The sequence below is a fragment of the Leptopilina heterotoma genome, unplaced genomic scaffold (assembly GCF_015476425.1).
Source record: "Leptopilina heterotoma isolate Lh14 unplaced genomic scaffold, ASM1547642v1 Lhet_180, whole genome shotgun sequence".
NCBI lineage: Eukaryota > Metazoa > Arthropoda > Insecta > Hymenoptera > Figitidae > Leptopilina > Leptopilina heterotoma.
In genome coordinates, this window is record NW_025110897.1 from 957,322 (window position 1) to 984,831 (window position 27,510).

General features: G+C 23.0%; 1 protein-coding gene across 3 annotated transcripts in view; it reads left to right on the plus strand.

Annotated features, from left to right (window-relative positions):
• Positions 1-27,510, plus strand: part of LOC122500033 — a 289,403-nt gene that overhangs the window by 27,279 nt on the left and 234,614 nt on the right. The window lies entirely within an intron of this gene.

Here is a 27,510-nt window from a genome sequence, read left to right on the forward strand (position 1 = left end):
ATGGAATAAAACAATAATTTATGAAAATCCTTATTATTTTCAAATTTTTGTGTTTAAAATTAAAAATATACATATTAAAAGTGCAAGTTGGAAATTATTAAATTAATTAATAGAAAATTAATCTTTCTGAAATATTAAATAATAATTGTGAGGTATTAAAAAGCGAAAAGGAAATAAGCAAGTAAGCAAATAAGGAATAAAGTAAGCAAGAAGGAAATAAGCAAGTAAGAAAGTAAGCAAATCAGAAAGTAAGTAATCAAGAAGGAAATGAGCAAGTAAGCAAAGTAAGCAAGGCGGAAATAAGCAAGTAAGCAAAGTAAGCAAGAAGGAAATAAGAAAGTAAGCAAGCATATAAGGAAGTAAGTAAGCAAAAAGGAAGCAAGCAAGTAAGCAAGAAGGAAATAAGCAAGTAAGAAAGTAAGCAAATAAGAAAGTAAGTAATCAAGAAGGAAATAAGCAAGTAAGAAAAGTAAGCAAGGAGGAAATAAGCAAGTAAGCAAAGTAAGCAAGTAAGCAAAGTAAGTAAGAAGGAAATAAGAAAGTAAGCAAGTAAGCATATAAGAAAGTAAGTAAGCAGAAAGGAAACAAGCAAGTAAGCAAGAAGGAAATTAGGAAGTAAGCAAGAAAGAAATAAGCAAGTAAGCAAAGTAAGCAAGAAAGAAATAAGCAAGTAAGCAAAGTAAGCAAGAAAGAAATAAGCAAGTAAGCAAAGTAAGCAAGAAAGAAATAAGCAAGTAAGCAAAGTAAGCAAGAATGAAATAAGAAAGTAAGCAAGTAAGCATATAAGGAAGTAAGTAAGCAGAAAGAAAACAAGCAAGTTAGCAAGAAGGAAATTAGGAAGTAAGCAAATAAGTAGGTAAGCAAGTAAGCAAGAAAGAAATAAGCAAGTAAGCAAAGTAAGCAAGAAGGAAAGTAAGCTAGTAAGCAAGCAAGTTATTTCCTTTTTGCTTACTTGCTTACCTACTTATTTACTTACTTACATACTTACTTATATGTTTAATTGCTTACTTATTTATTTCCTTTTTGCTTACTTACTTATGTTTATTTGCTTACTTACTTACTATTATTCATATTTAATTAAAATGAATAAATTATATGTTAAAAAAATAAGTATGTTATTGCCATTTTATATTTTCTTTTTACTTGATTTAAAAGCATTTATTACATATTTGGCAATTAATAAGTGTTTAAAATAATTAATTAATTGAATTTTAATTTAAATAATAATAAAATGATTATTAATTAAGTCTAAATAAGTTGGAAAAATCAACTATTAGTGTGAAAGTCTTTCATTTGACTGCGGGACACTTGAAATAAAGTATTTTAATCCAGAAAACTAAAACTTTAGGCAAGTCAAGGAAGTTTTACCGAACTATTCCTGAAAACTAACACTTTAGGCAAGTCAAGAAAGTTTTACCGAACTATTCCTGAAACGTTAGTGCCCATCAAGGAGGTATTTATTTAATTTACATTAAACGTTCAGTTTCAATTTTTTTTCAACTTTTACAGTACTAGTTCTTAAGGAATAAAGATATCACATTAGATTTTAAATATTGTTACCGAAAAAATAATATAAAAATTATTAAAAATTACGATTATGCTACTATATCCCAACTTTATTGAAAAATTCGGTAAAATATAGGGAACAAATTTTCTCCGTGTAGTTAAAAATTGTAAAAAATAAGAATTGAATTGAAATGATGAAAAGAATTTTGAGGAAGTAACAGTAACAATATTCTTATAATATAAACGTGTTTTATATAATAATAATATTCTTCTAAGTTGTTGAATTTTAAAAAAGTTTGAATTTGAATATTTTGAAGAATATTAATTCCTATGGAAAAATAATAATGATTAAATATTCATCATTTGAAAAAAATTATTGATGTTTTCGAACAATTTTACAATTAAAGAAATTAGCAAATAAAAATATTAGAACATTTTTCTGATTCTCTTATAATTTTTGTAGTGAATCAGAATATCCTTTATGTTGAGGGAAAAAGTGAAAATTTTGTCTGGAAATCAGGGAAAAACAAATAAAAAAAATAAAAAAATAAAAAGGTTTTCTTTAATTTTATTTCTATCGACTTATGTTCTTTAACTTTTTACCGTCTAGGGAAGTTTGTAATCTGATTATGTAATAAATGGAGTATTTACAATCTTTATTTCTTAATTGTACTTTGTATTGATATATACTGTATAGATAAGAGTTACAAGAGTTGCATGCAAAGGGTATCGAACACTAGACCCTAAAGAGCCTCAATACAATCATTATCTGCCTTAACTTTATTGTTACTCCAATTAAATATGCATTCAATTGCTGTTAAATACGTTTTTTAAAATAACAATAAGTTGAATCATTAGAGCAGGAAACAACTGAAAAATTATTTTTTTCCAATATCTAACAAATACTTATTCATATTTCCAATTCAATGGTGACTACATAATTTTTATTTTCTATAAAGATGACAATATTATTTATTTATTTATTTTTCAATGTATAAATTTAAATCTTCGTGTGAAACAAGTTTCAGAATTGAATCACCAAATAATTATAGAATCTATTATATCACGTTTTATAATTAATATTCAATAATAAATGTTTCCTAGATGTGTATACACTTATATTTAAAGAAAGCTTTCAAGTATGACACTATTTTCAAGGATCGAATTGAAAACAGTTAAACAGTTTCCTTTCCAGTGTCTTACTGTATGTGCGGTTTCATGCAATTTCTTCCTAATAGATTTGTACTTGCGTTGTAAAAATTCAAGTTTTTATTTGAAAAAGTGATTTTAATCTTCTAAAGTATTTTTCTTTACGTATAAAAATCGACATGAAAGAAAAAAATTAGAGTAGTTTTTTCTATGGTGTTATGAAAGTTATGTTGCAATTTTTTATGGTCTTCTTTTTGAATCGATATAAATTTACGGAAACTTACAACCAGATGACTTTTACGAGCAATGGTTTAAGCTGAGGAATTTATTTTGGTAGTGTAGGCGTAAGTTTCTTCTTCCCGGTTAAAATTTGAAGGTGAATAATTTATGTCCTACTCATCTGGTGGAAGAAAAAGAAAAATGGGAACTCTTAGTTTTCAACCCGCTATAACCACACTTATTTAAATATGAAATATATACAAATGTGTTATAAAGACAGATCCACTTTAGGTTTTGTATTCCATTTAAGGTTGTAGGTTTGAAGTTTGGGTTAGTCATAAAATTTCAAGTTATACAATAAAAATCTGTAGGAAAATTGTACAAATATTTATAATTCTTAGTTTTCGAACGTATTGGAATTACATTCAGAAAGTTATTGTCACCACATTTTTAATATATTAAGAGTAAAGGAATCATATAGATTCATATCATATGATATATTAGAGTAAAGGGATAATAAGAATAATAAATAATTTTCTATAAGATTCCATTAGAATTGTATCAAATAGAAATAAATATTAAGTAAATTTAAAAAATATTTATTAGATAAACATCTTTATTTTTTTAGGATGAAAAGCAAAAAAAAAAAAATACCAGTTAGAAAAGCTTTGTACTGGCCTCTATTATATGAGGAGTTCTTCGGCACAAATCCTCATATGATTCCATTATAGAATATAACATTTAAACTTAAACTTGAACTATATTCTCTATATGTTTCTAAAAGAATTCTGTTATGATAAAACTAAGAGAAAGTTATACAATTATTTAAAAAAAATCGTTTTTTAGACTCCTAGGTATTGGTCAATATAAAAAAATTTAATAATGATTTAATCTCTTTTCCACATGCTGCTATTTATTTTTTTTCAAAATAATGCTAATTGTTAATAAAAATTATGCAAGCGTACAGAAACTTTCCTTTGAAACTATTTATAGTAATGCTTCGGATCTACTGTAAGGCGCAAAAAATTTCTTAAATCTATTCACATTATAAAAAAAAGTCGTTCATATTATTCACAGTTATCACAAAAATTCGATTTTCAATATTTTCAAAGGATTCCAAAAATCAGAATTTTTATACCATTTCAGACTTCGCACTCGATAATTTCGACTAATTTTATGCAAATTCTAATTTAAATAATTGAATTCCTGAGAAATTTTTCTTATCCATGAAAAGAATTGAATTCTTACGAAGAATTTTACAAATATTTTTTTAAATAATTTAATTTTGTTTGAAAATTTTATAAAAATAGTAGATATATTAAAAATCATTGAATTACGAAAAAGTTTTGAAAAGTAATTAAATCTTATTTATTAAATTTATTAAATTTGTTTAAAAATAATTGATTTTTCGGGAATAATTTTGTTATTTATCGACATAATTAAATTCTTTCGAAGAATCATTTATGTAAATAATTCAATTTCTGTGAAAAATTCTAATATTTTTGTAAATAATTGAATTCTTCCAAAGAATCTTATAGAAACACATTTTTTTAAATAATTGATTTTTTCGAAGAATTGGAATTAAATTTTTAAGAATAATTACATTTTTTGAGCAATTCCGGTAAAATTGTATTAAAAATAATTGAATTCCTTTCGATGAATTTTATTATTTATGAAAATAATTGAATTATTGCGAAAAATTTTATTAAAATGTTTTAAAGAAATTTAATGTCTGTAAAAATTTTGTTATTTTTGAAAATAATTGAATTCTTTAAAAGAATTTTATAAACATTGTTTTAAATAATTAATTTTTTTCGATATATAATAAATATTATGTAAATTTTATTTTAAATAATTTAATTCTTGTGGAAAACTTTATTTGTGAAAATAATTGAATTTCTTCTGTGAATTTTATTATTTATGAAAATAATTGAATTCTTGCTGAGTAATTTATCAAAAATTTTTTTTTTTAAATTGAATTTCTATGAAAAATACTATTATTAGTCAAAGTAATTAAATCATTATGAAGAATATTGTATAAAATTTTGTTAAATAATTGATTTTTTAAATTTGTTTTAATGAATAATAATTTTACTTTTTAGGAATTTAAAAAAATTATGAAATAATTATAATAATGGAATTTGAAATAAAAGCTGTTTTCAGGTGTTAAAATAAAAAAAGGTATGAAAATATAAAATAGCAGAAGGTTATTTGATAAATGATAATAAAAGATAAAAAGTAATAAAAACATATTTTTGAAAAATGCAAAGTCAATATATGTCTTATAACCCTTTAATCTGCGTTGGTATATTAGTTTAGGCTATTGAATTATGCGTATAGGGTTTTTCGAATCCCAAAACACAGCGTTTACAAAATAAGATAAAATTCTTTGGACGTATAATGCATCCATTAAGAATGTTAATCCAAAAAATACAGACTTAAAAAAATATTTAATTAACATTTAAAAAATATAATTATTAATAGAATTTTCTCAAAAATCAAATCATTTTCGAAAAATTCTACAGAAGCGATATTTAATAAAATTTCGATCATATGTAAATTTTTTATAAATAAATACAATTTTTGATTATAAATTTTTCTTAAAACTTAAAATTTTCGTTCTTCTATAGAAAATACTGTTAATAACTCGGTTAATAATAATATTTGAATTATTTCAAAGTTAAATTAATTACTTTTTTATAAGTTTTCGCATTCTCTCGGATGAACCACCTGAAGAAAAAATATTTATCTATGAATAGCCAAGAAATTCTTTGAATAAATCGAGGTATCGACCTGATTTTCATTATCCAAGAGCTTCTGATTATCTTGAATGTAAAAAATAATCGTCATTTATTCGCGTGGGTATTCAACTGCCTGCTGATTGACTGTCAACTATTAACTACTACTTTAACTGCCTTCTCGCATTATAATTTGTAACATTTACGAAGTAAAATTAACCGTATCTATTCCTTATACCGAGAGTGACCTCAGATAGAATCCTTTCACTTTTATCTTATTTACTGGTACATTTTATTTATTGCATTTAATACAAAAAGATATATATACTCAAATTATTGGAGTACTATACCACTACTACTATCAAATTAAATTCATTTTTGTATAAATCAGCTATGAAATAAAATATAATATTTGAACTAAATAGTAGGTCAATAACAATCTCTATAAATCTAAATTAGTCATTTTTGACTAATGCAATATTTTACTTTTTAAATAATTATTATTTTTTGTCATGAACAACTGTTTGTTGCATTAAAAAAATCATATTATTGAATAAATATTTTTAAATTCTTTAAATTTTAGTAGAAATTTTAACACCAGTATTGCACATGAATAAAACACTTTATTGAATATCCGTAAAATAAATTAGTTTTCAAATAAGTAATATTTACACCACATAATTGCAGATACATCTGACATGAGCACTTAAAATTAAATGCATTAAAATTTATGTTTAATTTCACATATAAGAAAATAATATTACTTTTTTTATAACTCTTTGTAAATAAAAATAACCTTTTCAACTCACATACACAGAAACTTTACTTACAGAGTTAGCAATAGAACTTAATATTACAAAATTCTTAATTAAAGATACACTCTCTTTTTTTTTGCAAAATACATTTCTTTGCCTAACTTTGTCTTAAAAGAATAAATATAATCATGAAATGATTATTGCTCATTAGAAATTCTTCAAGTTTTAATATACAAAAGCTTAATAAAAAATAACGTATTATTATGGTTTATATATAAGAAACAAAATTTTATATCGCATGTAGTATAATCGTTCTATACAACACGTTTAATTTTCTCCTGCTTCTTCAATTAAGAAATTATTTAATCATTACCACCTTTGGAACAAGTGCAACAAACCAGTATATTGAAACTTTATTAAAATGAGAAACTTTTCAGAATGTACAACTTCTTCTTATATATTAAACATTTATTAATTGTAAGAAAAAATATTTAATCTCAATATGGCTCCAGCTATTTTTTTAAATGTAGATTTAATAAATTCCCAAATAGAATATATAGTGACGCATAGGCTTGGCATAAAGTATTTTTCAGTAAAATTAATTTGCTATTTTCGACACAGATAAATAGATACTCTGCTGATCAAAAGTAAAAATACTTGTATTTTATAGTTGAACATAGATATACATTATTAATATTAACATTTTTAAATAATATGTAAATTACTGAAATTTGAATTACACGGAGAGAAAAATTCTTCTAATCATAAAATGACTGTATTTTTAATACCACTCCTTCATTGGATAGAACAATTTTCATAATCGTCAGATGAATCGTTTAAATATGAAAATAACATCAGTTTACTTCTTACAAGAAAAAATTACTTTCAGGGTTAAAAGAAATACTCTTTCTCAGGGCTATTTTATATGTTATGTTATTCGTTTAATTTTTATGTTTATATACAACCAAAAAAATAGTAGTGAATTTTCTTATTATTTGAAATAATAATGCAATAGGTCCTGAACTGAATTCAGGCTTCGCACTCATCTACTAAAACCTACTAATTACTACTTTTTTACGTTGTACTACTATTTGGGTACTTTTTTAGTTTTCAGCCACTAAAAGCTACTATTTCTGTTTTTTCGAGAATTTACACTACTAATTCGCTAATACTAGAATCAAACAACTATTCTCAAAAATTATAATCAAATTCTTTAAAACGATTTAATAATTTTAAAAAAATATTCGAAAATCAATTATTATTTTCAATATCTAGTATTTTCATAAAATTTCGAAAAAGAATTCAATTATTTAAAACAAAAAATGATAAAATTCATCAAAAATTCAATTATTTTCATAAATATAATAAAATTTCCACAGGTATTCAATTAATTTAGAATAGCATTTTGAAAAAAATTTCGAAAAAATCAATTATTTGACAAAATTTTTATACAATTCTTCACAATAATTCAATTACTTTCACTAATAATAACAATATTTTCCATGGAAATTCAATGTTTTAAAAAAATTTTTGACAAAATTCTAAACAAGAATTCAATTATTTTCATAAATATGAAAATTCATCAAAAAACTTCAATTATTTTTAATACTACTTTAAATTAATTAATCGAAAAATTCAATTATTTTCACAAATAAAGTTTTCCACAAGAATTCAATAATTATTTAAAATAAAATTTTCATAATATTTATTAAATTTAAAAAAAATTAATTATTCAAAACAATGTTTATAAATTTCTTATGAAGAATTCAATTATTTTTAATAATAAAAAAATTTTTACAGAAATTAAATTCTTCTTAAACATTTCAATAAAATTTTTCGCAATAATTCAATTATTTTCATAAATAATAAAATTCTTCTCAGGAATTCAATAATTATTTTTGAAAATTTTAATAAAATTCTTAGCAACTATTCAATTAATTTCAATAATAAGTAATAAAATTCATCGTAGGATTTTAATTATTTTTAAAACAATTTTACAGGAATTGGTCAAAAAAGTAATTATTCTTAAATATTTGTTTTCATTTCCTTGAAAAAATTAATTATTTAAAAAAAGGTTTTTTTGAAATTTTTTGAAAGAATTCGATTATTTACAAAAATATTAGAATTTTTCACAGAAATTCCATTATTTTTAAATATTTTAATAAAATTGTTCGAAGGAAATCAATTATTTTGAATACAAGTTTACTTAAATTTTTTTTTAAATAATTCAATTATTCTTTTAGAATTTAATAAAATTCTTCCCAAGAATAATTCAATTATTTACATAAATAATTCTTCGAAAGAATTCAATTATGTGGATAAATAACCAAAAATTCAATTATTTTAAAGTATTTTAATAAAATTCTTTGCAAAATTCAATTATTTTCATAAATAACGCAACATTCATTACAAGAATTCAATTATTTTTGAAAGTAATAAATTTCTTCTTGGAGATTCAATTATTTTTAAAAATTCTAATAAAATCGTTCGCAAGAATTCAATTATTTTTATAAATAATAAGATGCTTTTTAAGAATTCAATTATTTTCAAAAATATTTCATAAAATTGTTCGAAAGGAATCAATTATTTTAAATACAATTTTAATTACATTTTTTTTGAAGTAATTCAATTATTCTTTAAGATTTTAATAAAATTCTTTTCATGAATTCAATTATTTACATAAATAATTCTTCGGAAGAATTCAATTATTAAAGATAAATAACAAAATTATTCTGGAAAATTCAATTATTTTGAGGCATTTTAATAAAACTCTTTGCAAAATTCAATTATTATCAAAAATAACAATATTCATCAAAAGAATTCTATTATTTTTAAAAGTAGGTAATAAATTTTTTCTTGGAAATTCAATTATTTAAAAAAATTCTAATAAAATCGTTCGCGAGAATTTATATACATATTTTCATAAATAATAAAATGCTTTTTAGAAATTCAATTATTTTCAAAAAAATTTAATAAAATACTAAATAGACATTGAATTATTGTCAAAAATTTTAATAGAAAAATTTAATTATTTTTAAAAACTTTTCGTAATTTAATGCGAATTCAATTTTCAATTTCTACTATTTTTATAAAATTTTTAAACAAAATTAAATTATTTAAAAAATTATTTGTAAAAATCTTCGTAAGAATTCAATTCTTTTCATGAATAATAAAAATTTCTCAGTAATTCAATTATTAAAATTAGAATTTGCATAAAAATTAATCGAATGAAAATTAAAAAATTTGTATTAAATTCTTGGTAAGAATTAAATTATTTTTATAAAAACCGCTGCCAAGTTGTACATTTTTATAATTTTTGTGTTCATTTCATGAACACTTTTCTTCCTCATAGAAATAATAATAATTGAAATATAAGAATTAATTTTTATAAAAAAGTTAAAAATCATTAAATCTTGGTCCAAAAAAAGTTTTTATATATTCTATAAGATAGTTATAATAGTTTAATAATTACACATAAGTTAATAAACAAGAATGTTGAAAAAATGATATTTTCCACAATTTTTGATTTTTCAAATACCAATAATTTCATAATTTCTGCCCGAATCAGGTTCAAAAATAAGTCAATAGAAGTCTTTTTAAATGCTCTACAAGTTGGTATTGATACTTTTAAAGTTACTTTTATATTTTTCAACAAAATTTTAAAAAAAGTGTTATTTTCGAAAAATTTAGATTTTTAAAACTTTAATATCTCTGGCTTATATAGACGAAAACTGTTCAATGAAGGCTCAAAAGATGCGTCTGAAAAAACTCTACAAAACTAAAGAAAAACATTTATAGGTGTCCTAACATTTTTTTTAAGTTATGGCCAAAAAACGTTTTTTTACAAAATAAAAAATGCAAAAAAAATATAGTTAAACTTTATGAATCGGGCTGAAAATACTCTCATTTTATGTCCCCTAGGGAGACCTACAATTTGAAAAAAATTAAGGCCTTTAGCTCTTTCTCATTCTGAGATATTGAGGCAAATGTAATGTTAGTACACACACACACACACACATCGGGAAATTTTTTTAAAATCCGTTTTTTGGACATCGGAGGTCAAAATACGTCGAAATTTTTTTTTATTTTATAACATTTATACGGGCAGTACCCATTCGTACATAAAGTACTATTTAAAAGATTATTAATAGATTATTAATAGTACTATTTAAAAGATTAGCTATAATGAAAATAAATTTATAAATATGTCAAAAAATTACAATCGAAAATTTTGCTAATACAATCCTTCCTCTATGAGGAAGCAATATTAAAATTCTTACATGTATAATAAAATTCGTTTTTTAAAATTAATTATCGAAGTCTGAATTTAAAAAGTTGTATTCACTACCAAAACTAATTGTCAATTCTGTTGCATGTCAATTGTGTTATATGTTTCTGTTAACTGCGGCTTTTTGGTTGTTTGTCAGTTGGGGAATATCCATGCGTCCCAAACAGGTTTAGAGCAATACTAAAAAAGTTATAAACTTAACCACTTTCCACTATAATAATGACTTAATTTTTGCAACGCATCGTTTATCTTTATATCAAACGTTTCACTCAAAAGAGAATTCGTATAATTTTTTGGATATAAAGTATTATGGAAAAAATATAATTTGATTATGCAGTTAAAGATTTAATTTTAGTCTCTGTTTGGTCAGTATATATATATATAGAGAGAGAGAAAAGGACAGAATTTATTCTATTTTTTCCTACAAACATTTTCCACTAGGAATGACACATTAAAGATAAATTTGTGAGGAATTTTCTAAGATTGGATTCAGATGTAGGCGTTGAGTTGCACATCGCATCGTATCTGAGCGGATGATTATCAGGTTGATCGGTTGGACCGGTATCTGCGGCAGTAACGCGAAAGTGGTGAGGTGCGGTCGTCCATTGCCGATTATAGGCATCCTCCATTTCTGAAGAAGTAAAGAGCAAAACAATCTCTCTCCTTCTCACTCATATATACTCATTCACTATCTTATACACTCTTTCTGTAGATCTTCCTCTTTTTCGCTCTCGATCAAGTTTTCTCTTTCCTTTTACCTTCTCCCACATTTTTCTCTTCTTTTCACTTGATGTCCACTTTTAGTTTTTACCTCTTGAGTCGTTTATTTTTGTCTGAACGACTCGAGAGAGGTTCGTTCCATTGATTCTGACCTTTGGGTCAGACCTCTGCTCTCTTGCGCGTCAATAATTTCTGATTATCTATCCCTTTAATCCCTTGAGGAAAATTTCTGTCGCTAGTTGGTCTTATTTTGCTCTTTCGACCCCTGCGGACATCAAGTTGTTGGCGCCATTGCACTTCTCCCTCTTTCTTCAGTTCCCCTACCACTTTTTTTCTACCTTCTTCTTCCTCTTCGACTCGACCTTCTCCTTCCCCACGTACATTTCTTCTTCTTCTTCTTCTTCTTCTTCTTCTTCATCTTCCGCAGCGACCACCAGTTTCTTTTTCCTCTCCTCTTCTTCGTCCTTCCCGTCAAGAAACGCATCGCATCCTCTACTTTTCTACTTCTTCTTCTTCTTCTTCTTTTGCTGCTGCTGCTGCTTCTACGAGTCAAGGACCGTTCTCAAGGAGGTCGCTAGCATCGATTTCAGGCTCGCACGTAAACTCTTTGTTGCTACAGCATGGCAAGAGCTGATAAATCGTGAGCCTAGATAGCTAAAAGAATGTACAACGAGGATTCTAGCTTCGCAGTAGATTAGATGCTTTATCATGTGGAGACAGAGGAAGGAGGAAGCGGATTTTTTATTTTTTTTTTTCATAAATTTACCAACTCTTTGAGTTTAGCATCGAAGATTAAAGATGCATGAGGAATTTTAAGACTGACTGAGTAGGATTATTATTAACCTTCAGGGAAGTGATAATCGGTTTCCTTTTTTCAACGATCGCAGATCTTGATAAGTTTCCTCTTTTTTCTAACCAAAGGAAATGTCTCGCCTTTAAAAAGTAGTTATACCATCCTCCAGGGGAAAAATTACATTTAATTAATACTTTCAGTTGTGAAAATCATTGGTCTTAAGACTAAATGCAAAAGAGACTAGTTTACAAAATGGTGATGTCTAAAAGACCAAAGTTGTTAAATAGTGAACTTAATTCCTCTTTTCAAGGTATCGCAAGGTATCACAAGGTATCACAAGATTAGTTATTATGATTAATTCCGGTGATTAGTTTCAAGGAAAAGTCATTTAACTATAAAACAAAAAAAATTAAACCTTCTCCTATGTTATTCAGAGTTATTGCCTCTTTCCCTGAACCTAAAGAATATTCTGATTCACTCTAAAAATTATTAAACACTCTAATACTTTTATTCTAATACTTTTTTTTTGTTCTAATACTTTTATTTAAAATAAATATTTAATCAGTATTATTATTCCATGGGAATTAAGATTCTTCAAAATATTCAAATTCAAACATTTTTCCATAATTAATTCAATTCAACAACTTAGAAGTTGTTGAATGAATTTCTTCATGTTTTATCATTATTAAAAATGACTGCGAGTCATAAAATCATTATTTTATATTATAAGAATATTGTTATTGTAACTTCTTCAAAATTATTTTCATCATTTCAATTCAATAATTATTTTCTAGAATTTCTAACTAAAATTCTTCAAAAATCAATTATTATTTTTTATAATTTTTCAAAAATTTCCTTGAGAATTTTCAAATCCATTTGTTTGCAATTCAATTTTTTTCGAAATTTCATCGATTTTTCGGAAATTCTTCAATTGTATATTAGAAAATAAAAAATTCAATTAAAACTTAAAAAAAAAATTAATTCTACAGAAATGTTTAAGTTAAAAGTATGAAAACTTCAAATTTTCAAAGAATTTAATTTGAAATTTCAAAATTCAATTATTTCTAAAAATGCACGCTATAATGCTTTTAATATTAAATTATTATCTAAAATTTTAACTGAAATTCATTTTTAAGTCAATTTTTATTAGAAAATTCTACGAGAAGTAAATTATTTAAATACAAATAGAAATAATTTGTTTATTGAACGTTTCTTAAAATTAAAGTTATATTTTTTGAGGAATTCGATTGAACTTGTATTACACATAAAAATAATTCAATTCTTTAAAAAAATTTTAATAAAATGTTTAAGAATAATTGAATTTTTACGAATTCTTTAAGAATAAATCAACTTTCCACTTAAAATATATTGTTTTTCATAATAATAATTGTATTGAAAATGTTCAAATAATTAAATAAATTCCTTTAGGGAATTTATTTTAAATTGTATTGAAAATAATTCAAATTTTAAATAAACAATTTTGTATAATATTATATTAAAATAATTGAATTTTTACGAAGAATTTAATTATTTAGGAATATAATTGAATTCTTGACTATAGAATTTTATTAAAATTTTCATAAAAATTTTTAAATAATTGATTTCTTTCGACTAGTTTTATATAAATTCTAATTTAAATAATTGAACTCCTGAGAAATTTATATTATTCATAAAAAGAATTCAATTTTTACAAAAATTAAAAAAAAATTTTTTTAAATAATTGAATTCTGTTTGTAAATTTTATGAAAATAGTAGATTTTGGAAATTATTAAATTGCAAAAAGTTTTTAAAAATAATTAAATTTTTCAAAGAATTCTATTAAAATTTTAGAAAATAATTGAATGTCTGTGTTATTTTATTAAAATTTTTGAAAATAATTGAATTCTTGCGAACGATTTTATTAGAATTTTTAAAAATAATAAATTGAATTTCCTAGAAGAAATTTATTACTTTTAAAAATAATTAAATTCTTGTAATGAATATCGTTATTTCTGAAAATAATTGAATTTTGCAAAGAACTTTATTATAATGTCTGAAAATAATTGAATGTTTGGGAATAATTTTTTTATTAATCAACATAAATAAATTCTTTCGAAGAATTATTTATGTAAATAAAATTGAATTCTTTGAAAGAATTTGATTAAAATCGAAATGAATAATTGAGTTATTTCAAGATAATTTATATAAAATTGTATTTAAAACAATTGATTTTATTTGTTAAAATTTTCGAAAATAATTGATTTTTTTAGATAAATTTTAATAAAATTATTAAAAAGGACATGTTTTGAAGAATTTATATATGTACTTATACTAAAAATAATTGAAATTCTGCGATGAGTTTTATTTATGAAAATAATTATATTCCTAAAAAGAATGTTATTGTTTATGAAAATAATTGAATCCCTGTAAAACATTTTATTATATTTTATTAAAATAATAAATTCCTGTGAAATTTTTATTATTTATAAAAATAATTAAATGTTTGCCAAGAATTTAATTAAAATTTTTTTTAATAATTGAATTTATAAGATAATAATAAGATATTTGAAATTTTGACAAGAATTTAAAAAAATTTTTGAACATCATTAAATTGTTGCATAGAATTTTTTTTTTTTTTTTAAATAATTAAATTTCTGCTATCATTTGTAACTTTTCTCCAAAATTCAATTATTTTAGTGTTTTTAACTAAAACTCATATTTCAATCAATTTTTATTAGAAAATTTTAGGAGAATTCAATTATTTAAATAAAAAAATAAATAATTTATTAAACTTGATTAAAATTGTATTAAAAATAATTGATATTTTACGATGAGTTTTATTATTTTTGAAAATAATTATATATTTGAATAGAAGTTTATTAAAATTTTTGAAAATATTTGAATTTTTTCAATTATTTGTAACTTTCCACTTAAATTTAAATTATTTCAGTGTTTTTAACAAAAATTCTTCTATAAATCTATTATTTTGAAGAATTAATTAAATATATATTACAATTTTTTAAATTGAACTAATTTCAGAAGAATTTGAATTTAAATTTTTCAAAAAAGTCTAAGTTAGAATTAGAATTTCTTTATTTTGTTCCAGGAAAACCATGAGAACAATAATCAGAATACAATTTCAAAATATACATAATACATATCAAGAATATCAAGAATAATACAAATTCATAAAGCAATTTGAATTTAAAGTTCAATAACAAAAATAATGCTTAAAATACAACAATATAATGATAAGACACAAGTACATTCATTTTAAAAATCATACATTAAACATACAAGTGATAAGAGACTCTACTACTCTGAATAAAAACAAAAATTTAATTTAAAAACAATTGAAGTATACATAATTTTAGTCACAAAAAAAAAAAAATTATACAATATCACTGAGCTTATAAATATCTAAAAAGTTTAGACTTAAAAATAGCAAAAAATAGCAATAGCAATTTCATAAAACTTTAAATGAAAATCTTTCGAAGTTGATCTATTTATGAAAATTGTAAACCTTGTTATTTCTATGTATAATATATCAACTTTCAGGTGCTAACTAAGTAGATCCATATTTATGCGAAATTATTTATTGTAATAAATAAATCCCAGATTTATTGATTTGCGCAAACAGAAAGTGAAGATTAGTTTTTTACATCTGTAAATATATTTTCAGTTCGTTAAACATGGCAATAAAAATTTTTCTCTCGCAACATTTGCAATTATCACTTTTCTTAACAGTCTATGAACTCTGATTGTATAACATTTGAAAAACGTTTAATCTTCTTTATGCAAATAGTATCTTCATTGAAAAAAGTTTTTCAGCATAAATAATGCGAATTAATTATATGCTTGTTTACAAATCTAAAGAGAAAATTTTGATTAACCTCTGAGAAAATATAAAAATCAAAATAGCTTTTCTCGAAGAACTTTTCATTTTACAAAATAAATAAATAAATAAATATTCATTTTGCAACACTATATAAAGAGGTGTATTTTACACACGCATTTCTTTGAGTTTTAATTTTTAAAAGGATATAAAAAAGGGAGAGTAATTACAAAATCAGATAATTAAATTTACTTTTAATAATCCAGTGGGTGTAATTGATCAAAAAAAGACGTCCTTATAAGATTTGGAATTTATTTGAGATAAACGGAAAAGAGAGTTATTAAGTTTAATTCTTTCAAATGACAAATTGCTTTTTAATGTTTGTAAAAAATATTGCTTTAATAAAAACTTATTTCAAATCAAATAATTATCTTGGTGCATTTATTAAGAAACTTATAAAAAAAGGATTATTCAAATTAATAGTAAAAAGTTATTGGACAAAATACACGAAAAATTAATTCCATTATATTCCAAAAATTAAATATATATTTCGAAAATATACAAGATGTGGCTAAAGTATGGAACCCCTTAAATATTTCTTAAAATCTCTATTTTGGAGCAAAATGTTTTGAGACAAAAGTTGTTAGGCTTAAAAAATTTATTAATTTTATTAGCTTTTCTTTCAAAACATTTTGCTTAAAAATACAGATTTTTAGAAATATTTAAGGGGTTCCAATCTTTAGCCACACCCTGTATAGTATTTGATAAGGTGAAATTTTCACATTAAATTAAATCAAACCACATATCATAGTTTTTTTCATTTAATTGAGTTTTAATCTATATTAATCGACATTTAATTGAAGAAATTTCCATTTAACAGCAGTAGAATTTCCATTTCTTGTATAATGTTAGGATAGTTTTTGATTTCTGTTTATATTAGAGAAGTGACCTACTTACAATGATTTACCAGAAAATGATTTCCATAACAGCAACGGATATTCCATATTGATATCCTATGCCAGACTTCGCACTCGATAATTTTAAATAATTGAATTCCTGAGAAATTTTTATTATTTATGAATAAAATTGAATTTTTACGAACATTTTTACTGTAAATTTTTTAAATAATTAAATTCTGTTGGGAAATTTTATGAAAATTGTAGATATTTAAAATCATTAAATTGCGAAAAGTTTTTGAAAAAAATTAAATTTTACAAAGAATTCTATTAAAATTTTTGACAAAAATTGAATGTCTGTGTGATATTTTATTAAATTTTTTAAAAAATAATTGAATTCTTAAAAAGCATTTTATTATTTATGAAAATAATTGAATTCTTGAGAACGATTTTATTAAAAATTTTTTAAATAATTCAATTTTCAAGAAGAAATTTCTTACTTTTAAAAATAATTGAATTCTTGTAATTAATATTGTTATTTATGAAAGTAATTGATTTTTGCAAAGAATTTTATTAAAATTCCTCAAAGTAATTGAATTTTTAGAAATAATTTTGTTATTTATCGACATAATTGAATTCTTTCTTTCTTTCTTTTTTTTAAGAATAATTATATTTTTGGAGTAATTCCCTGTAAAATTGTATTAAAATAATTGAAATCCTGCGATGAATTTTATTAGGTTTAAAATTAAATTTTTAAGAATAATTATTCTTATAAAATGTAATTACATTTTTTGAGCAATTCCCCTAAAAATGGAATTAAAAATAATTGAAACACTGCAATAAATTTTATTATTTATGAAAATAATTGAATTTCTAAGTAGAATTTTATTATTTATGAAAATAATTGAATTATTACGAAAAAATTTATTAAAAATGTTTAAAAAGAATTGAATTACTGTGAAAAAATTTGTTATTTTTGAAAATAATTGAATTCTTCATAAGAATTTTACAAACATTGTTTTAAATAATTAATTTTTTCGAAATATAATAAATATTTTCATATAACTATAAAACATATGAAGATATCGATAACTCCGAGTCTTCGACTTGGAGTGATCGATTTCTTCCTGTTTTATAATAATAATTAAATATCGCCGAGTGATAAAATCATTCTCAATTCAATTGTTATAATTTCAAGAATTTTCAACTACAATTCTTCGAAAAATCGATTATTTTTAATAATTTTCGAAAAAGTTCTTTGACAATTTTCAAATCAATTTGTTTACAATATTCAATTTTACGAAATTTCAATTATTCGTCAATTCTTCAATTAAATATGTATTAGAAAATAAATACTTCAAATAATATAAAAATAATCCGCAATTAAACTTTCTCAAAAAAAATTAATTACACAGAATTGTTAGTTAAAAATATGAAAAATTCAAATTTTCAAAGATTTTAATCTGAAACCTTTTCAAAATTCAATTATTTCTAAAAATTCACGTTATAATGCTTTTAATATTTAATTATTATCTAAAATTTTAACTGAAATCCATTTTTAAATCAATTTTTATTAGAAAATTCTACTAGAATTCAATTATTTTTATTATTATTATTTATTTTTAATTATTATTTTATTATTTTTATTATTTATTATTTATTATTTATTATTATGCAAAAAAACAATTTATTGAATAATTCCATGTTTCTTAAAATTAAATTCTCATAAAGAATTGAATCAATAAATTTTTAAATAATTGAATTCTTTTGAGGAATTTTAATAAAATTTTTAAGAATAATTACATTTTTCGAGGATTTCGATTAAAATATTGTATTGAAAAGAATTGAAATTCTGCATTGGGTTTTGTTATATTTATGAAAATAATTGAATTCCTAATAAGAGTTTTATTATTTACCAAAATAATTGAATCCCTGTAAAAATTTTATTATAATTGGATTTTTGCGAAGAATTTTATTATTTATGACAATAATTGAATTCTTGCATAGAATTTTATCAGAAATGTATAGAAATGTTGTTAAATAATTGATTTTCTCGAAATTTTTTTTGAAAATGCTATTCTTAATTAATTAAATTAATGTGGAAATTTTATTATGCACGAAAAGAATTGAATTTTTCCATTAATTGATTTAAAATAGTATTAAAAATCATTGAAATTCTTCGATGAGTTTTATTATTTATGATAATAATTGAATTTTGGATGAATTTTACCAATTTTTTTTTAAATAATTGAATTCTTTTGCTAAATTTTATGAAAATACTAGATATTGAAAATAATTGAAATCCGAATATTTTTTTGAAAATAATTGAATCGTTTTAAAGAATTTGATTATAATTTTCGAGAATAGATGTTTGATTTCTAGTATTAGCGAATTTAAAGTAGTGGAAATTCTCCAAAAAAGAACAAAAATAGTATCTTTTAGCGGCTGAAATCTAAAAAAGTACCCAAATAGTAGGATAACGCAAAAAAATAGTAAATAGTAGGTTTTAGTAGATGAGTGCGAAGCCTGATTTGTTAAAAATTAATTTGCAAAATGTATTAATTTTTTTTTTTTTTTTTTTTTTTTTTTTTTTTTTAATGCTTTTTTAAACATCCACAGATGCTTATTAGCTGTATATTAATATTAAGTTAGAAAAAATTTCGATAAAAGAGTATTCAATTTACCATATAGGCAATGCTAATTCTCTTGCACATGGAAATGGAGAGTATATCGAAAGTAAGACGTGAAAATGATCGTCATTCAATAAAGAACCGGATTTTCTCCTTATTTAGCAGTATGTCGTATTTGTTTCGGTTTCTTGGTCCACGAGTCTTTCAGATATATGTGTCAGTGACCAGAACTTTCAAAATGCAAGACTGCGAATATCTGAAACTCACTAAAAATATATACATATATATTCACATACAACGCGAGTGTGGGGCCAAGTACTGAACATATTTTCCGGTCGTCGGCCCCCTTTTTACAAGTTTGGTAAGACCGGGTCCATCATTACATGTCTGACTTTTTCCATTATAAAGGAAGCGATTATTATCATTCATTGCAAAATATTTTAAGACACTATATTCATTTTTAAATTTCACTTTTTCTTCTCTTAATTTATCATAAAAATGAAAAAATGTGCAAAATAATTGCTAATTAGAAAATACCTACGATATAGGTAAAACTTATTTATTTAAATATTTATATAATTTAATAATAGTTCGCGTAGGTATATAAAATTCTTGATATTGTACAATTCCAAGTATATGCGTGCGTTAAAAAGAAAAGCAAATCTATAGATTGAAATTTGAGAGAAGTTATTGCTTTCTAATTATATAACACATACATTTCCGATATACATTTTTATTTAATCAAATATATTTCATCACGGCTGCTTTTAAGAAAATATTGCGGAAATATTATTTCAATTTACATATAAGCTTATACATTTTAACAATTCTCTCATGTCAAAAGATTTAATATTTGGATGATTCTTTTAATATTCGGTTCTTAATATTTAAAAAAAAAAAAATTAGTTAAGATATTTTAAATGCTATACATGTTCAGGATATGACGGCGCTTGGGAATTATTGTTAAACGCCACAAGTTTGTTGCACTCTATTTTGTAAATTTAACTCAAGAGATGCTTAACACGTTCCGCGTCGCGGGACAAAAAGACTTTTAATCACTGTCGCTCATAACGGCACTCTATGTAGACTTGTATAAGAACTAGACAAAAATCATATGAATAAAACTCAACAGTGCGTGTTTATAAAACCATAGTAATTCACAAAAATCAAAATTATTTTTAAGAAATGAAAAATGAATTGTAAAAAAAATTGTAAAAAAAAATTGTAAAAATCATTGTTTTCAATACACCAAAAAAATATTATTCTCTGTTATCAATAAATATTTAAATTTTTCTCATGCAGGACTTAAATCTACTTTAAGGCTTAAAAGTCGTTTTAGTTGATTCAAGGTGCAGAAATTTTTTAAACTATTTTATATTTTTTTATTTCTTACATTATTACGTAGAAAATAACAAATTCAATTATTTTTATAAATAATAAAATTTTTACAAGAATTCAATTATTTTCAAAAATTTGAATAAAATTCTTTACAAAACATCAATTATTTTTTACAATTCCAGTAAAATTCTTCTAAAAAATTCCATTATTTCCATAAATAACAAAAATTCTTTGCATAAATTCAATTATTTTGCCAATTTTTCTGAAATTCAATTAGTTTCAATATTTAGGTACTATATTTTCATACAATTTACCAAAAGAATCCAATTATTTAAATAAAATTGTTAAAAAATTCTTTACAAATACTCAATTATTTTTAAAAATTTCAACGCAATTCTTGTCAAAAAGTCAATTTTATTATTTTCATAAATAAACAATTTTTTCGTATAAATTCAATTATATTCAAAAATTTTAATGCAATTCATCGCAAGAATCTAATTATTTTTTATGAATAATAAAATTCTTCGCAGAAATTCAATTGTTTTAAAAAATTTAATAAACTTATTCGTAAGAATTCAATTATTTTTTAAAATTTCAATAAAATTCTTCTAAAAAAATCCCATTATCTCCATAAATAACCAAATTTTTCGAATAAATTCAATTACTTTCAAAAATTCTAATACATTCTTTGCAAGAATTTAATTATTTTTATAAATAATAAAATTCTACACGTAATAATTCATTGATTTTCAAAAATGTTATAAAGTTCTTTGCAAGAATTCAATTATTTTTATAAATAATAAAATTTTTGTCAGTAATTCAATTGTTTTAAAAAATTTCATAAACTTCTTCGCAAGAATTCAATTATTTTTTAAAAATTTTAATAAAATTCTTCTAAAAAATCTCATTATTTCCAAAAATAACCAAATTTTTCCTATAAATTCAATTGTTTTTAAAAATTTAATAAAATTCTTTTCAACTATTCAATTATTTTTAAAACTTTCAATAAAATTCTTCTAAAAAATTCCATTATCTCCACAAATCAAATAACCAAATTTTTCGTATAAATTCAATTATTTTCAAACATTTTAATACAATTCTAAGAATTTAATTATTTTTATAAATAATAAAATTCTTCGTAGGAATTCATTTATTTTAAAAAATTTAATAAAGTTCTAAGCAAGAATTCAATTATTTTTATAAATAAAAAATTCCTTCGCAGAAATTCAATTCTTTTTAAACAGTTTAATAAATTTTTTTTGCAATAATTGAATTATTTTCATAAATAATAAAATTTTCTCAGAAATTCAATTGTTTACAAAATTTTTAATAAAATTCTTTGAGAAAATTTAATTCTTTTAATGCTTGATAAGTTCTTCGCAAGGATTCAACAATTAAAAAAAATGTAACAAAGTTCTTTTGAAGAATTCAATTATTTATATAAATAATAAAATTCTTCTTAAGAATCCAATTATTTGATTAATTTAATTACTTTTATTTATTTTTACTACACTTTTAAATAATTTCTTCAAGGAATGTAATTATTAGTGAAAATTTTATTAAAAATTCTTCTAAAGAATTCAATTATTGAAAAAAATTTTGATAAGCTCTTTTTGAGTATTCAATTTTTTAAAATATTCAATTATTCAATAAATTGTATTTATTTTTGTATTTAAATATTCAAATTGTCGTAAAATTTTCTAATAAAAATTTATTTAAAAATGAATTTCAATTAAAATTGTAGATAATAATTTAATATTAATAGCATTACAGCATGAACTTTTAGAAACTCAATAATTGAATTCTGAAAAGATTTCAAATTAAAACGTTTGAAAATATGAATTTTTCATACTTTCAGCAAACAATTCTGTAGAATTAATTTTTTTTTAAAAGTTTTTTTTTTTTTTAATTATTCGTAGTTTTTATTTTCTAAAATATATTTAATTGAAGAATTTCCAAATAATCGAAATTTTACGCAAAATTCAATTGTAGGTATACAAATGGATTTAGAAATTCTCAAAAAGTTTTTTTTTACTTTTTGAAAAATTCTAAAAATAATTTATTTAGAGAAGAATTTTAGTTAAAAATTGCAGAAAATAATTATTGAATTGAAATGATGGGAATAATTTTTAAATAGTTACAGTAACAATATTCTTCTAATATAAAATAATGATTTTATTACTTGGTCATCTTTAAGGGGCACACCTAGTGTGAGTGACTGAAAAAAACGGTGATTTTTAGGAATTTTTTTCAGGGAAATTATTGCATCTAATTTTTTTTAAAGTTTTGTACATGTATATTTGTATAAATAGTGAACATTTTGTAATTTTTTTAAAGAAAAATATCTTTTTTTAAAAAAGTTATTCGCTATCTCCTGAGTATCCGAAAAAAAAGTTCTCCCACTGCTGCAGTGATTGCGGCCTTCTCAGTGACCTAAATCAAAAAAACCAAAAAGATTATTAAACTAGAAGATATTTGCCATACTATGACCCTCGGACGAAAAAAAATATTGAATTGCAACAAAATGGCGGAGTTTTGAAAAAAGCTTATAAATTTCGCCTAAAAAATCCGATAGTTTTTGGCATCCCAAAATTTTATTTTTTATCCAAAAAAAAACTGGAGCCTCATAGTATGGCAAATATCTTCTAGTTTAATAATCTTTTTGATTTTTTGATTTCAGTCACTCAGAAGGCCGCAATAACTGCAGCAGTGGAGAAACTGGTTTTTTTTTATATAGCGAATAACTCTTTAAAAAAAAGATATTTTTCTTTGCAAAAATTACAAAATGTTCACTATTTATACAAATATACATGTACAAAACTTAAAAAAAAATTAGATGCAATAATTTCCCTGAAAAAAATTTCTAAAAATCGACGTTTTTTTCAGTCACTCACACTAGGTGTGCCCCTTAATATTATAAAACATGAAGATATCGATTGCTCCGAGTCGAGGACTCGGAGTCATCGATTTCTTCATGTTTTATCTAACAATTTTTTATGTTGTTTAATTTAGAAAAAGGTTTCAATTTAAATGTTTTGAAAATCTTATAATTCCTATGGAAAAGTAAAGAAAGTTAAATATTTATTTAAAAAATAAGTTATAGATGTTTTCGAATAATTTTACAATAAAGAAATTCGTAACAGATTATTTGTCAGATGTATAATTTTTAAATGTTTTAGGATCGCTTCCAGAAAAAATACATTTTTAGGCTCCCAGGGTTATATGTATAACATTTCATTTAATATTAAAAATATAAATAAGATATAATTAAATTTTTTTAATTACACATTTAAAAGTGAGTTTAATTAAATAAAGTGAATTTACTTGTGGTTAAACCAACAAATGTATGTAACCACAAATATAATGAGAAGAAAATTGTATATCTTAGTTTGAAAAACATAAAACTAAACAATTATTCACTTAAAAATATTAGAAATTAAAATTATATCTGAATGGTTAAACTGTTGTATATAGTTAATTGACTGTACCTAAGGCAGAGTAATATAGACACTTTCATTTCGGTTACTATTATTATATACACAATAAGAAGTAGTGCCCGAGAAAATCATGTCTGAGACCTTGAGAATATTCGACATGGTAATTACTTTCCAGCTGTAATCTCCACAAAAAAAGGAATTTTTTATTACGCTTGTCAGAAAATTGTGAATAAAATCAAAGTAACAACAAAATTTTTTTTTAATAAATTAAAAAGTGATGCTTTTTTTACGAAACTGAATAAAACCTTACAGCACCCAAATTTTCAGCAACACTATGACAACGTTTCCCCAACGTTTTTGATATTGAAAAAATGTTTTTAATATTGATGCAAATTTCGGTATTGTGTGGGAATTAGTTTTATACTCAAATAAAGTTAAACTTACTAGATTTAGTAGATTAAAAAAATTAGCAGATTTAGGAGTTTTAATATATTACAGGAGTACTTTGAATTTTTTTTTCTCTTCCAATCACATTTTTTACGAAGTGATTTTGCTAAGAAATTATTTTACTCTTACAAATTAAAATTTTTTTTTAATACTATAGAAAATCGGCTTATATAAAAAATAAATATAATATATAAAATATAAATTCGGCTTCTATATAAAAATGATCCCTACAATTGGAGAATAAAAATTCAAAGAGTTATTTTTTGTACATGTAAATAAAAAATTTTTTTTTTTTAAATTTAAAAAAAAATGAAACAAAATTACATGTAAACGTATTCAAGTTGTATATCTGTTTCTTTATAGATATAATAGTTTTACTTAGTTCAATTAGCCATTCACTGTGGTGCGTTCACCCTATGTTCAAGCTATATATTTCCTTTCTGAATTTTTGTGACTCACGTCTAGCAAGTACCGCTCAACTTTTATTCGGATTACATATGCGCAGCAAGTAGAGTCTTAAAGTTAAAATATTAAAATGGGAGGAGAATGTCGAGGAAAGACAAAAAAAATTATAATCACAGCTGTTAAACGTTAACTTGGCAGACTTTGTATAACATAAACTTGTCAGTAATAAAGGAACTTGTGAATAAGAACCTTTTTCAGTAAGAACAAGTCACAAATATAGAGAAAATAAGCGACTGGGATATTCTTCTATTCCTTAACGACAAATAAAATTTCTCTAAATGAACATTTGAAATTTTCGGTATTGGAACAAGTACCGTTTCTATAAAATACATAGGTAGACTAGAAATATTAAGAGGTGCTTAATTTATGTAATTACAGTTAAAAACGTTGAAATCAATAATTATTTAGAGACTCACTTGGAAAGGTTTCTATAAAAGTGGAGAATTTTATTTATATTTTTTAAATAAATATTTAATAATTATTATTTTTCCATAGAAATTAACATTCTTCAAAAAATTTAAATTGAAACCTTTTTTAAATTAAACAACTTATAAAAAATTGTTAGATAAAACATGAAGAAATCGATGACTTCCGAGTCCTCGACTCGGAGCAATCGATATCTTCATGTTTTATAATATTAAAGATGACCAAGTAATAAAATCATTATTTTATATTAGAAGAATATTGTTACTGTAACTACTTCAAAATTATTCCCATCATTTCAATTCAATAATTATCACAGCCCCACAAAAAAAGAAAAGTACACTGCGCGAAAGTCCACAGTACCATACCCCTATGTATTTTGATGCGCTGAACACGAATCCGAAGTCAGATTTGCTCCATCACGTCAGGATTTTTTTCTAACCTCAAAAAACATATCAGATTTTATGTAATTTATATAAAATACAAAATTTTTTCAAAATTGATTAGATTTGTCTCAAACTTGTTTCTCGGGGGTTTTTAAGATCGCTGATTACGAATCCGAGGTTAGTTTTTAAAAATTCAAAATGGCGGATCCAATATGGCGGACATAAAAAATAAAAAGTCGTTCAATTGGACTGAAACTCGATACTCGGGGGTTTCTGGGGTCGCTGATTACAAATCATTTTGAAAAATGTCATTTTGAAAAAATTCAAAATATATGAGTCAATATCGCGGATATTCTTACTCGTTCTTTGCGTTTCTAAGATTTTTAAAAGAAAATTTTTGAATGCCATTGAAGGTTGAGTATCTCTGCCTTTCAGAAGAGAGAAAATGTTTTCTGGAATTTAATATTAATAGTTGACTAAGAGGTCCTTCTTAGTTTTAATATGTGCCATCGAAAAGAGACTACAAAAAAAACAAAGAAGCAAAAAAATTAAAAAACGAAAAAAAATAAAAACAAAAATATAGAACTAAAATCTCGTCACGTCCTCGTTGCCAGTTCCGGGTAACGCTAAGAACGATTAACAATATCAGCAATATTGGCTCCGACATTTCGAAATTTTTAAAAATGACCTTTTTTAAAATTATTCACAATCAGCGACCCCAAGAACCTCCGAGTACCGAGTTTCAGTTCAATTGAACGACTTTTTATTTTTATGTCTGCCATATTGGATCCGCCATTTTGAATTTTTTAAAACTAACCTCGGATTCGTAATCAGCGACCCCAGAAACCCCTGAGTATTGAGTTTCAGTCCAATTGAACAACTTTTTATTTTTTATGTCCGCCATATTGGATCCGCCATTTTGAATTTTTTCAAAATGACCTCAGATTCGTAATCAGCGACCCGAAAACCCCCCAGTACCGAGTTTCGTCAAATTTAAATAAATGAATAAATGTATGCATGCAAGGGTTAATATATAGTCCTGTTTACTGTGATAGCGCCATATTCATCATGCTTGTAAATGGAGTAAATACTTTCAAAAAAATTTGGAAAAATTGGAAGTTTCACCTCTTATCATGTACTAAAAGAACCCAAAGTTAGAGAATTGTAAATAAATTTGTATAAGCTAGAAAAAGCTTCTTGTGATTTCCACGAAAAATTACATTTTTTTTCCATTTAAAATTTCAGTCGACTAGAGGCACGTGTTAATATTGTTCGATTTGCTTCAAACCTTCAGGAAAATTTTTTTTTTATACCTTGATTAATTTTTTGGGGTGAGACCGAAGATTTGAAAACATCGCCCAAATAAGAACCACCCTAATATATTGATAAACCATGATATAATTTATGGACCTAATTATAATCTAAGATTCTTCTACGCATTGTGGGGACAATAATATTGTTTACGACCAAAGAAATTTAATTTTTCTTGTTTTTTAGAGAGCAGCT